The sequence below is a fragment of the Passer domesticus genome, chromosome Z (genome assembly GCF_036417665.1).
Source record: "Passer domesticus isolate bPasDom1 chromosome Z, bPasDom1.hap1, whole genome shotgun sequence".
In the NCBI taxonomy this organism is placed as follows: domain Eukaryota; kingdom Metazoa; phylum Chordata; class Aves; order Passeriformes; family Passeridae; genus Passer; species Passer domesticus.
The window spans coordinates 23,146,922-23,160,062 of NC_087512.1; the positions used below are offsets into that span (position 1 = coordinate 23,146,922).

Consider the following 13,141-nt stretch of genomic DNA (forward strand, 5'->3'; position numbering starts at 1 on the left):
AGGGGAAGGAAGTTCCTAGTGAAATTCATAAGGTAAGGTTTAATCTTAAACTGTAATGAAGAGTTTCTACAGATTTTTTTTTTCTTTTTTTGTTTCATGCTATTCCTAAATTAAAAATATGTTTAAACAGTACTCCTATTTCATTGTGGCTTTCTAAGAACTTAGTGGCAAAAATCACAGAGAGCTATTTTTCCATATGGATAGGAAAATACATTATATGTTACAGGTTTCAGATCATTACTTTGAAATATTAGTCTTCCCAAACTGGTCATTTACAGTTATGATTAAAGAGAGGGGAGGTATTGTATAGCAATCATGTCTTCAAGACTTGTTTGTTACAGTGGAGATTCTGCAGGTCTTCAAAGCAGCAGACTTTATTTTCACCAAAGACCAAAGGTGTTAGTAGAGTGCAACTAGATTCGTCTTGTAGGCTGAGTTCTGGGGGTGGTTTCTTCAGAGGAGAATGGATTCAGACATTTCCTAACAAGAGCAGATGAAGGAACTTGCAGAGACTGTGATTCCCTGAAAGAATCTGAATAATCAGCAGCAACTTTCTTTTAGTTAGTATGTAGCATAGATCTCTAGCAAGTCACATCATGCTATCATTGCAAGCAGGAGTCTGATAAATGCTGTAGCATGATGGTTGTAATGCATCCAGCATCTTGGGAGTCTGCTTGAGCTAACAGTGTACACAGCTGGAGTGTAGGCATATCATACTTATTTTTCAGCTATGCCATGCCACTAAGAAAAATACAAGGGAACACTTCAATAAATGCCAGAGTTTGGCATCTACCAGTAGCACAGCATGAAGTATGCTGTAATTGGAAGATAAAAGAAAAGGAGCTGTCTCCATGAAACTCTGTGTCTTGTCTTGGCATAGGATTAAAACAGGTAGACAGAGATGTGTATTGAAAATTGTTCCCAGCCATGTTGGTACAGACACAGTTGTAGAAAATATCTGCAACAGTACCTCTAAAGTAGATTATAATTTCATTAGGAATATTATTTCATTGCAATTCTGCCTGAAATTAGTGTGAGAGCTTATGAAAGACATAACACCTCACATATGTAGTCTGTACCCTCTTCACAAATACAGGCCCCTCTTACTCACTCCCTTTGAAATTCAGGCTGGTTTTCTGGCTTTAAGTTACCTGCTGTTGAGAAAAGACTTGAGCGAAAACTTCAGTGGTCATCTCAAGTCGTTTGCACATGCTTCTGTAGACAGGTGAAACAAGATCAGAGCCTATTTACAAAACAAAGTGGGGGACATATATGACAGATAAGAAGAACCAAAAGATTTTGTTATCTTGCTCACAGACAAGAAAAGGCTGTGAATCATCTGGGGCCTGGTTTACAGCCCTCAGGCTATAGCAGAGAAAATGGTTTTCTCTCTGCAAGCTGTGAACCTGGACAGAAGAGTAGTACAGAAAGATTCACACAGTTTATGTGAAACCAAAAATGATAGACAAATTTTAGTCAGGCAAGAAAACCTGATCCCCATGCTTAACTTAAAGGCATTAAGGGCTTCTTAAAGATCAGACTGCTCAGGAAAATAATTGCTCACCCTTTAATGACAAACTGAGAGAAACATATTCAATCCTACATGAATCTTTCAAAGAACAAGAAGAGCTGAAGAAAAGGATAAAGGAATAACTCTGGTTGGTATGGAACAAGAGCAAAGAGCAGAGGAAGAAGGAAGCAGCATGAGGTAAAGAAAGCAGGATAGAGACATGGTGATCCACAGTGTTTGGAGGAAAAAAATCACCTTGCCCTGTGGCACAGGAAAAAAGAAGCATCATCTGCAGTGTCTGTCAGCCTTAACTGCCATATTTATGATTATAACACCTGATCAGCAAACCATTTTATTGCAGCTGGATTGGGAAACCAGCTGCCGTTACTGCTGAGATAAGCAGCAGTATTCATGCGGTGGCATGTGGCTCAGAATTGGCGAGGAGTGTTCTGAAGCCAGTGGGCAACTGCTAGCTGTTGATAGGAAACCCACAAAATGAGAAGTGTTTCTGCAGATACCATCACAGCTGGCACACAGAGAGTTTCCTTCTCTGCTGAGCAGCAGTGCAGTGTGAACCCTGATCTTGGCAGAACACAAAAACATTTGGGGAATATTGCTTTACGTTCTGAGTAGTATGCTGTCAAATAGAAAAAAAAAAAATTAGAGGGAATGATTCAATCCAGAACTGCCTTAGCTTTGGTGGATACACCTGAGGCTAGTTTCAGCTGCAGTTCTGGCTCTGTAGAGGTTTTCATCTTACACATCCAAGCCCCTGATGAAGGCACTTTTTGTAATTTGTATCTTGAACTATGTGAAGATTAATACCTGGGTTATTAAGTCCCATTTAAAACTGTCTGGTTAACTACACTGCATGCAGTTAGTATTATCATCTCAACAGCAGTACAGAAAAGTCCAGGTCAGGTAAGGTAAACGCATCACTGAACTGAGCATGGAAGACAGTTGTTAGTTCAGGACAGAAGCACTGACAGTGCAAATGGTTTTTACATTCTGTTTTGAAAGTGCCACTGGGTACACTGCTAGCTTGGAAACCCTTATCATACAAGAGATATCTGCTCAGCTATATGGATCTGTCACTTGGAGGACAAGTAACTGACATAAAGCACTAGGCTAGCATTTGTCCACATAAGAGGATGTCAAGGGGTAATGATGCACATGCTTATCACAAGTGCTTATCGACAGTGCTTATCACAAGTGTCTGCTGATGATGGAGAAATAGTAATATGTCTTTCTCATTCAATTTGTTTTTGGTTTTGTTTTGTTTGGGTTTTTTTTTTCCAGGAGGTGGGCAGAAAGAGAAGGGAACAGCACATTTGATCTATTATTTAGATGAAAGTTCACAGTTAGGGCATGGTTTTTACTTCCTGAATTGGATCCCGAGTTGTTTACTGGAATCAACAACATAGAAGAGATTGGAGAACTTGGGTCATTCTTCAAATGAAGAAACTTTATTGTACTTGCAATTTTACTGACACAATTTCTCCATTTTGTCAGCTAAGTCTCTTACTGTGGACTTTATAAAAAAGGAAAGCATTAGAAAAAAATATGACTCTTCATGCATTACAGGAGGTTACTGAGGGGGAGAGAAATTTTTAGGAATGTTAATAATTTATATGTGACATGAAATGAGGAAGAACACTTTGTATTCCATCCATTTTGCCTGAACAAGCCTCAAGTTGTCATCCTGCTCCCTGATAAAATAAATGCTAAGCATTACTAACAAACAATGAACTTCATTGCTCAGAGCATTTGTGAAATCCAGTTTTTGGATCCACTGAGAAATGAAGATGTATTTCTTTCCTTCCCAGAAAAAATTCCAAAGTTTTTCACCAAAAGAAGACTCAAAATCCTACTGTTACTATAGTGAAAACAAAGCTAAGGAATTTAAGTAGCTGATGAATTGTATTAATAAGTAACCAAGAGATTATAACACTATGACTGGCTTATGGGATGCATTGTTCATGCTGTTCCTGCAATTCTGCATTAAAAATTACAGAGCAGACAAGGAATGGCAAAAAGCGAACAGTACTGAGTTACTAAAGGTTTATTAATCTTTTCAACAGAAATAAAAAGGAGTCAAATATTTGGAAGAAGGACTAGAAATATGAGTGTTGGTATAGAAGTATGATAAGCAAATTGTACTTCAATGCTGGCCTTATTTTATCATTGAAGATCATGTAAAAATGTCATAGCATGAAAGAAACCCCAAAGAACTTGGAAGTTTCAAGTATAATTTCTTATAGCTACCTTTCAAAAGTTTCTCGTAGTTCAGTAAATTATAATTATCAAAATATCTCTTTAATAACAGATATTTAGAAAATCAGATGAAAACAACATGAACAGAAAACTTTAAAGTAGGTTCTCTCTTGGCAAATGTATCTCTGGGCTTTGAAAACTTAAGACCTTTTTTAGGCAATGATCATCTTCAGTGGATGGTTCTATTGAAAGATCCAAAAGTGTTTTGAACAACTTTTAATTTCAGTATTAAAAGTATTTTTAAAATACTTCAGCTCAAGTCACTTACAGTGGCTTAAAGCACCCAAGAATGCATAGAGACTAATGTCTGCACTATGGTAAATGTGGTACTCACAAAGAAACTAGCTAAGGGCTCTATACCTGGACTTCATGTTGCTTAATTAGCATTGCCTCTGTCCAGGGACAGAGTAATTGATGTGGATTTGCCTTGTGTCAACAAAGCAATTCATAGGTCATGATGCAAGATGGATTCAATTATGTCCACGCAATTTTAAAAGGGTGTTTCTTTTGATTTCAATCAGGAGAAAGATGTACAAATACTGAAGTCAGTTGTACTAACGGTGGAGGAGTAATAACCTGCTTAATATAGGTTCTCTGCCTTAGCTACATACACAAACTTTGCTGCAGCTCCCAGTTTAGATAACTTAGGCCCAGACGCCCAGAGCTGGAAGTACTACACTCTCTTGGAGGTGATGAGAACGTATATAAGTACCTGCAATACATGTTTATTGTCAAAATGCACAGCCAGATTCATCCACTTAGCCATGTAGGTCCTGCAGATACAATCCCCAAATTTTTCACAGGGACTAGATTTGATGTAGCTGTTCTTTAATTATTTATGGATATACAGGAAGATTAAGCAAATTTTGGACATTACCTCAGAAGGGACTAAGCTAGGGACTCGAGCCACTCATTGTTACTCATTCATTTGGACAAGTTAAATGCAATACAAAGTGTGTTAGATGGTGTCTTTTTGTATGCTCTCCAACAGCAATGGGATATATGCCAATGACTTCAGTGGGTAGGCAACACACCCCAAATTCCCATTTTCCAGTTCCAATTTCTTCAGTTGAATTTGTGAGCTTTACCTAGAAATGAGACCTCAGGTTCTTGTTGACAACTCTTTTTTTTCCATATAATGGAGATTATATATTTTAAATCCACCACTCAGATTAATACACAAAGGGAGGATAAATGTATCACACTTTGCAGATAATGAGTTGTCTTGCCTTTTAGGGTTCCAGCTACTGGAAGCATCCATAACTACAAAAAGATATTTGCTGTAGAACACCTTAACTGTTCTAGGAGCCATTACTTCTGATAGCTGGTGCCATATAGGATAGCTCACTGATACAAAAATCATTCCATTCGGGAGGCCAAGGTACCAACAAGACCAACAGGCTCAGTATTGCCAAGGGAATGTGCTGCCTTCTGCATGAATTTGCTCTTCTGTTAGTGATATCAGTAAGAGCTCACTGACAGAAGACCTTTCAAAAGCCTAGAGAGACTGACTCTCAAAAGTTATTTCAGCTAAAGTAAAAATTAATTTATTAAATGAAGTGAAAAAACTTGCAAAACTTGCTGTTCACTGATGCAAAGGTTTCCAAGTAGTCTGACAAAAAAAAAAAAAAAAAAAAAAAAAGAGATATGTTAAATAGGAGGTCACATTTGTACCTTCTGGCTTTTAGGGTACATAAGACAAAAATTATTCCTAGTACAGTGATATAATATGTGAAGCTTCCTCACTGACTTATGCTGTGCCAAAACATGATGATTCAACTAAAGCAAGATATTTTATTTGGACTTCACTGTACTTTTGCAGTTTTCAGCTGTAACAATTGGATTTTGTACGAAGCATTTAATATTTACTATTTTCTTTTTATGAAAAAAAATCCAAATTATAATATAGTATTTTGACAACAACAAAATTTACACAGTGATAGAAGCAATCATCTGGGGTTTAAGACTTCCTTCTACAAGAAATTTAATGTATTTTATCTTATTTCATTCTACAGTCTGATTCCCACCTCTCTCAATGAGCTATGCTTCTGGCCTCTGGCCATCATTTTTTCATTGGGGATGTTTCCAAACTCACTTCGAGTCAGCACTTAAAAAGCCATCTTCTAGTTGGTTCCTTAGTACATCTTGTTTTGTCATCTGTTTCTGTAGTGAATAAAACTCTGTAATCTTACAGTTATCCTGTGGCAGAGAGGAACAGGCAAAAGTCCATTTTGGTTTGAAATTGTAAATCTCCATGAATTTAATTTTTTAATGCCACTAAATCATAGGCATTTTTCAAACAAACTTTTTAAATAAGAGCAGCCTATTTTATAAGTGGTATTTATAGCATCTATCAAAACTATTGAAATCACATTCTTCCATCTGACAAGCTCAACATTCAATGTGTTCTGAAAACTGAACATATTTTGTAGCAGCTTTCTTCCACAGACTGAAAATGGAAACTGAAAATGGAAACTAATGATGGAGCCAAATGAGAAAAAAATCTAAACAGAGAAGTATCTGCTCAAGAAGCAGTAGTAAATCTGAGGCAGAAATACAGCCAGTAGTGGACTGAGATGTACAATGCTCTGCAGTGGAAGCTGAGATTTAGTGTCCTTCCATTGTATCTGAAAAACATCCTTACTTTTGAACATGGGTTAAGGTGTATTGAACAACTGAACAGGTTAGAGCCAACATCTACTCCTTATAAAGATCCAGCTCTCCATGCACAAATCCTGAGTGAACATGAGATTTACCTTCTTCTCTATGCCCTGAAAGCTGCCTGGCCTACAACATGTACAAGTGGGGCACAAGTACAGTTCATCAGTCTCCAAGGTCCAGAGGCTTCATTCTGCCTTACCCATTGCCCTGCAACAGGATCACAAAGATCTGATACAATAGAAACTACAAACACATTTAGAAAATCAAATTAAGTTGGGTATATTGTTCATTTGATATTTCTGACTTAGAACAGGAAAAATGCAACCAAACAAAAACTCAGCCTTTGCACAAATTTGGTACCAAAAAAGGGAGTCTTCTATGAGAGGAAGAGAGGCTCTCTCTTTGTCCAACATTGATGCAGTAAAAACATCTGCTTATTACTCAGTGATTATTGTATCTGCAATTTTACCTCTTTTTTATTTTTATTTTTTTCTCAAAGCCATAAACTGTCTTATAAGACTGAAGTAATTGTGGGATAGCAATTAGAAGATGAGGTATATAGCACCCCTAAATGACAGTTCTTTTTCCTTGGTTGAAAGATTTGCATAGATTTAATTGTACATGCTTGACTGGGATTGGATAAGTGTATTTCTTTTAGTTCTCTTTTACTGTGATACTCTTAAAACTGGACATAGGGCAGGGAAGTTACATATGACTCCCTACCTGAAAGTTGTAATACTCTTTGGAGAAGTTGAAGTATACTCTAGGAATTTTTTTGCTTATGTGGCTCTAGAAGCATCTGCCAATGGGATTCTCAATGGTGTTTGCTAAAATGCAGAAAAATATATGCTGTAAAGAGAGAAAGTGTTTTACACATGTATACCAGTGGGTGGATGAACTGTTTAGTCAACAAGAGATGAAAAGTGAGGGTATATATCTGTTCATGCATACAGTTAATGTTCACAAATAGCCTTCTAAGTGTTTCAGATGAGAGTGCTTTAATTTATTTATAAACCTCATGTACTAATTTTATTAGTCTGCATTCCACTCCCAGGAACAAGTTCCAAAGAGCTCCAGGAGTACAGAAAAACATGAAGGAGGCTGTTGTTTTGGACTGACTACAGTGGCTATGAAGTCATGCCACCAAATGTGTGGTGCTACCCTCTGAAAGAGGATACGGAGAGAGCTGTTCACTTTGCAGTTAGAGGCACAATGCAGAAAAACATATATGAAAGAAAGGACCAAGTAGTTGTTAAAACTAGGGTCTGAATAAGAGATACAAGTCACAAAAGTTAGGTAGTAAAAGTGCCACTAAAAACATTAAGTGGCGTCTGTGACAACTGGTATGCAGTGAGCCCAATCCCAGTTAAGAACCTAAACATTCTGGCTGTTGCCTCTCATCTGTATGCAGAAATCCACCTAACAATTCCAGGACAAAAGGTGTCATTTTTCTTGGACCTTCTAGACCTATTTGAAATATTAAAAATAAAAATAAAAAAACCAAAACAAAAACACAACAACAAAACCCAAACCCCCCAAAAAACACCAAACAAAAAAACCTCACCAAAACAAAAAAATAAAACCCAAATCAACAATTTCCCTTCTGCCACATATCCATGCTTGAATTTTTCTATGAGACAACTGTAAAATTTCCATACCCGCATTTAATTCTCAGTTCACAGTCAAAAGAGTACAATGGTAAAATTCCTTATCCAACAAAGAAAAAATAACTATTACTCTTTCTGCTCAGCTCAAATTTTCAGGCCAAAGCTTTATTTTCTCTATCATATTTGAAGAGAAGTGATTTAAACTAACAATCTATAGACCCATTCTTCTGCAGCTATTTTGATGTCTCAAAATATCATTCTTCCTTACCTAACTACAAATTAGTTTTATTCTGAAACTCTCTTTAAGCCATTAATAACCACCTGTTGTGACAGACAACAGCTGGCCTGGAGGCCTCACATTCATAGGTAGCCCTAACCATAACTCAACCAGTCTATGCCATCAGGGAAAAGAAGTAAACACCCCTAGGAGGAAGACACTGAGAAGCTGGGAGATTCAAATTCAAACAACACCAGCTGACAAGCATGGACACAAGGCAGCTATTGGCCAGTGAGCTGGGTGGTAACCAAAATTGAGCCAGTTGGGATCCACTGTGAGATTATTTGAAAACCACATAAAAGAGAACTGCAATAGATTAAAATTCGCTGTTGCCACATGAACCAGAGGGTGTTGTGTTGTCTCCGTCTAAACTGTGACAAGTGGTGATCCCGACATGACAGGCTGCAGCCTGCTACGTGGAGAGTGGGAGGATGGAGCCCATGGGAGAGGCAGCCTGGAGAGCTGCTGGTGGGCGTGTATAGCTGCAACTATACAGACAACTGTAAATAGAAAGTATTCACTGAGGACATGGGAACCAGAGTCCTGACAGAGGAAAAAGCTGTAGTGCAGATATGGACCCTCTTCTTATGCAAATGAGGGGTAAAATATGGTGAACATGCTCTGCAAACCTTGCTGTCCTGGTATAAGAGCCATCTACTAGGCACAATTGCAGAAGCCACTTTTAATGTGCAAACGTGGGAGCAGGATGTTGAACTGATATTAAAGTTGGCCTCCGGAGGCAACAACATGGGTGAAGATATTTTAATGACCTGGTGGCTGGTGTGGGACACTTCAAAACATAAAAGCCGAGTGGAGTGTGAAAGCTGCAACTGGGCACTGCCAGAACATCCAGCAAGGACAGAGGGCAGGGGTGAGCGATGGGGGACTAGTGCACGGGCAGAATGGCCAGGCGAGAAGCTGGGGGGGCGGCCATTATCCGAGCTCCCTGTCCCTGTGGCACTGTCCTGCCATGCTGCTGCCGGAGCGGCGTCGGGTGTGTCTGTGTCGTGTGCGGGTTCACTCACACCGCAGCTGCCCAAGCCATTGCTTTGTTCCACGCCCCATATCGCCGTAATCTGCTCAGCCCACCCCTGCCTGCGGCTGACTGGACAGCCCAGCCACTGCTTGGCAAGCCCGCTCACAGCTTCGGCGTGCAAGCAGAAGCCAGAAGCCAAGCGGTGGGCTGCTGGCACCCAGAGCCATGGAACACCACATGCCACTGCATCCACAGCAAGAGCTCAAGAAAGCCTGAGGAACATACCAAGACTGTACTTTGTGCTGAAGCAACTGATTAGCTTCTCTTCACTGGATCTAAAGACCATATCTGTAAAGTCTGGAATCTGGCAACTGGACAAGGAATTGTCATTCAAATAATGTAGTAAATGAAATATTGCACCTACACTATCCTGGTCTTCACAGTTTCAACTTCCAGTATTAAGCTATGGAACACACTCTTAATAACTGTGGAAATGCTATCGTCCCTCTTGGACTTCTTACTTCTCTTTATGTGGCTACACTGCATGAAAATTACCTGTGGTTTTCCAATATCAACAGAAATTTCATTCAGAACCAAGTGTGGACTTTATTATTCCTACTACAAACAGATGATTCAGGCTGCTTCCATACTGCAAGGTTTACATGGTTTAGTATACAACAACAAAAAATTCTGAGGACAATTAACATACTTGAAAGAATGAATGTTTACCAGGAGGTGTTTCTCAGCATTCTGTTTCTCAGCATTCTGTTTAGTATTCTTCCAATTCAGCAATACCTAGTGCCTGTTTATTTATATATCTACTCTTTGTCTGGACTTCAAGCAGTTTAGGTCATTGCTCTGTGTGTAACAAGCTGGCTTCTTAGGGGAAGATAGCTTTCAGGGTTGTTGGCATCTTGCTGGTATATAACAGTTAGTGAAGCTGAAGTACATCATTTGAGATGCAGAAACAATGGGTAACTTGCAGAACCTTCATAGTGATTTCTTTTCAGAGCCAGAGTAGATACTATAAGCAGTAGAATTCACCATCCCTTTAAGGGAGAACTGGGCACTGCTATTCTTTGCTGTTCAGTAGCAGCCATCACATACCTACTCAGAACTCATTTGCAGCCTGCTCAAGAAAGGCTCACACTCATGGCTGTATCCATAGCAAGGTTTCTCTTTAGCCTGACTTGGCAATTTAACCAGTTTATGACGCTGATACAAGCATTGGTGTTATTCATACTGGAATGGACTGAAAATGAGTGAACTCTTCCACTGGACTTGCTATCCTTAGAATATGTGCTGTATTTAATAACCTCTTGGTGGCATTCACTGAAGTCTCAACAGTGACATATATCTCTATATATTATGGCTGAATTTATATGTATATATAATATTTAAAGTTTAAATTAACTAGAATTCAATATTCTCTAATGGCCATCTCAAAATAATAACCTGGCCATTTCAACATTTTCAACAGAGTATCTTTCTGTGGGAATTTGAAAAGTATTTCCTAAAAATTTATTACAGACCACAGTTTAAAATATTTTTGTGCCCAAAGAATCTCAGGTGATGCCATTAAGATAGCATAAAATACCACAAAATACCAGGGAGCAAATGGACTAGCAGTTATCTAATGCATTGTCCTGGTATCCAAATCTGCCTTTTGGTAGTGCTACCTCAATAAATAATTCCTTTACATAAACAAAGTATGGGCTATAACTCTCAGAAAACTTAAAATTTTCTTCAAGGTTTTCTGCTTTGTTTGAAGACGTTATGTGTGGGGTAGAGAGTCTTACAGACTGCCTTAAAAATAAGAGATACCACAACCCCACAAAAGCAGATCAATCAAGGCATTTCTAATCCATTAGCAATAACTAACAAAGTCTGAAGTTATATTTTCAAGGCTTTGTACATATATCCATTCACACAAAACCACTGTAATTAGCTATAACTGACATGGGTGTAAACTGCATGTCCCTGAATGAGATTCTCAGGTGCTCAGCCTGCCGACAAAATGCAATGGATAAAATTGTGAAGTATGAGGATCAATTTACAAACACTAGCCAAAACAAGAGACTAGTCATCTCTCCCTCCCTTTCATCTCCTCACTAAATATGCTACCTCTTCTGAATCTCTGTGCAAGTATTTGAAGGGCAGCAAGTCTGAGCCAGTTGTGAGGGATTCATTTAATTTACAGGGGCATTGCAATGTGTGCAACATCCCAATTAACTTACCTGTTAAATAGGTAATGGCACTTGACTGTTAAGTGGTGAAGGAACTTGTTAAATGGATACTGGTACTTATTTAAAGGTTATGGTCTATGGTCTGGCTAAATAGTTAGGACTCCAAAGTGTGTAGGAACCTAAACAGTATAATAGGCAAAGCTAGATGACAAAATGAGCCCTGCCTCCTCAGGGAGGAGTATTCAGATACTTTCATCTATTTCACAGTACTTGAATTAGACACCATTTTTTCTCAGATTTGAAACACTATTGACCAAGGTTGTGCAGCTGTGTATACTCTGTGCTCAGGACTAGTATTCAAATACCTGACATGATGGGTTAGCTAGCCCTGCCTGGACAGTCCCACAACCAGATCACATGCAATATTGGAAAAACTACTTCCATCTTAGGACAAGGCAGCTGGCACATATCTATCACTATTATATCAATGGACCAACAGGAAATGAAGCTAATGCTGTAACAAAAGAAAAAAAGCTCTTTCAACAACATCAACATTCAGATTTCAATGTTTGAAAAGGTTCATTATTTGCACTGCTGCCATTGAATAATGATGTTAAGTATACTACTGTAAAAACAAAGAAGGGGGAGTGTGGAGATAATATATACCTGCCACTAAAGCCTTGGATGTTCTTAAAATTCTCAATCACATTTAACATGACCTAACAAACCAACAGTTATTGGGTGTTGTCAACAACTGGAAGACAATTCACCCATTACTTTATTTAAACCTGAAGAGTCAAACAATTTAAGGACATTGCTAGCAAAAGGACATGTAAATTTTAATTATATACCTGGACATTGTATTGGCTTACAGGTGGCCTGTAGGCCTCAAAGTATAAATAATTATAAAATTATAAGGGAAATATGTGATCAGTGACATAATTACTTACTTATATAATTTGACCAGGAAGAGCAGGCCCAGGCCGTCGGAGACTCAGGCTTCTATTGGCTGGCTGAGCAGGAAGTAACAGGCTCAGCCAATGAGGATTGACCTCATGGGCTCCCAGGTATATAAGGGAGCAAGCGCTGACGGAAGGGAACTGCTGCTGCATGGACTCGCTGTGTCTTGTCGCTGGTCTGTTTCCAAAACTGTGACAGGACATCACCTGTAAGACCAAACTGAAAACATGACAGCAAAATGTTACTTCTTACAGTTTTTGAATGTTACCTTTGACAGGTTTTTTTTGAGTTGACTTGTTTGTAACTTCCTTTAGTTTGAGCAGTTCAGCCATAGATGTGAACAGTGTGCAGTGTACCACCCTGTAAAACTGTGCTCATTTTTGATAGCTCCTGGACACGACAGTAAAAACTTTTGATGGTATGTGGGATAGACTAAAGGCTAGTAAGGCTAGGCTTGTTGAGTTGGGTGAATAGCCTCCTGCAAACTAGGCTTATCATTTGTAGCATCATAATTATCTCACACATTGTGCCATGTTTGCCATCCTGTCTGCAAGGGCCCTGAAGAGGGTGACAGACACTGCCTTTGTATTTAAAAACACAAAAAGGGGGAACTGTGGCAGACAGCAGCTGGCCTGGAGGCCTCACATTCATAGGTAACCCTAACCATAACTCAACCAGTCTATGCCATCA

General features: G+C 38.8%; 2 long non-coding RNA genes across 4 annotated transcripts in view; both read right to left on the reverse strand.

Moving 5' to 3' along the window:
• The window catches only part of LOC135289252 (uncharacterized), a 107,981-nt gene that overhangs the window by 73,711 nt on the left and 21,129 nt on the right, over positions 1–13,141 (reverse strand). For all 3 annotated transcript variants that reach the window (XR_010352036.1, XR_010352037.1, XR_010352035.1), the window contains one exon: positions 12,442–12,670. This is a non-coding gene — a long non-coding RNA (uncharacterized LOC135289252). The remainder of the gene's footprint in view (positions 1–12,441; positions 12,671–13,141) is intronic.
• Positions 5,135–7,294, reverse strand: LOC135291403 (uncharacterized). Its single transcript, XR_010354206.1, has 4 exons — positions 7,169–7,294; positions 6,541–6,652; positions 5,812–5,983; positions 5,135–5,396 (listed from the first exon to the last, which is right to left on the reverse strand). It is a non-coding gene; the product is annotated as an uncharacterized LOC135291403 (long non-coding RNA).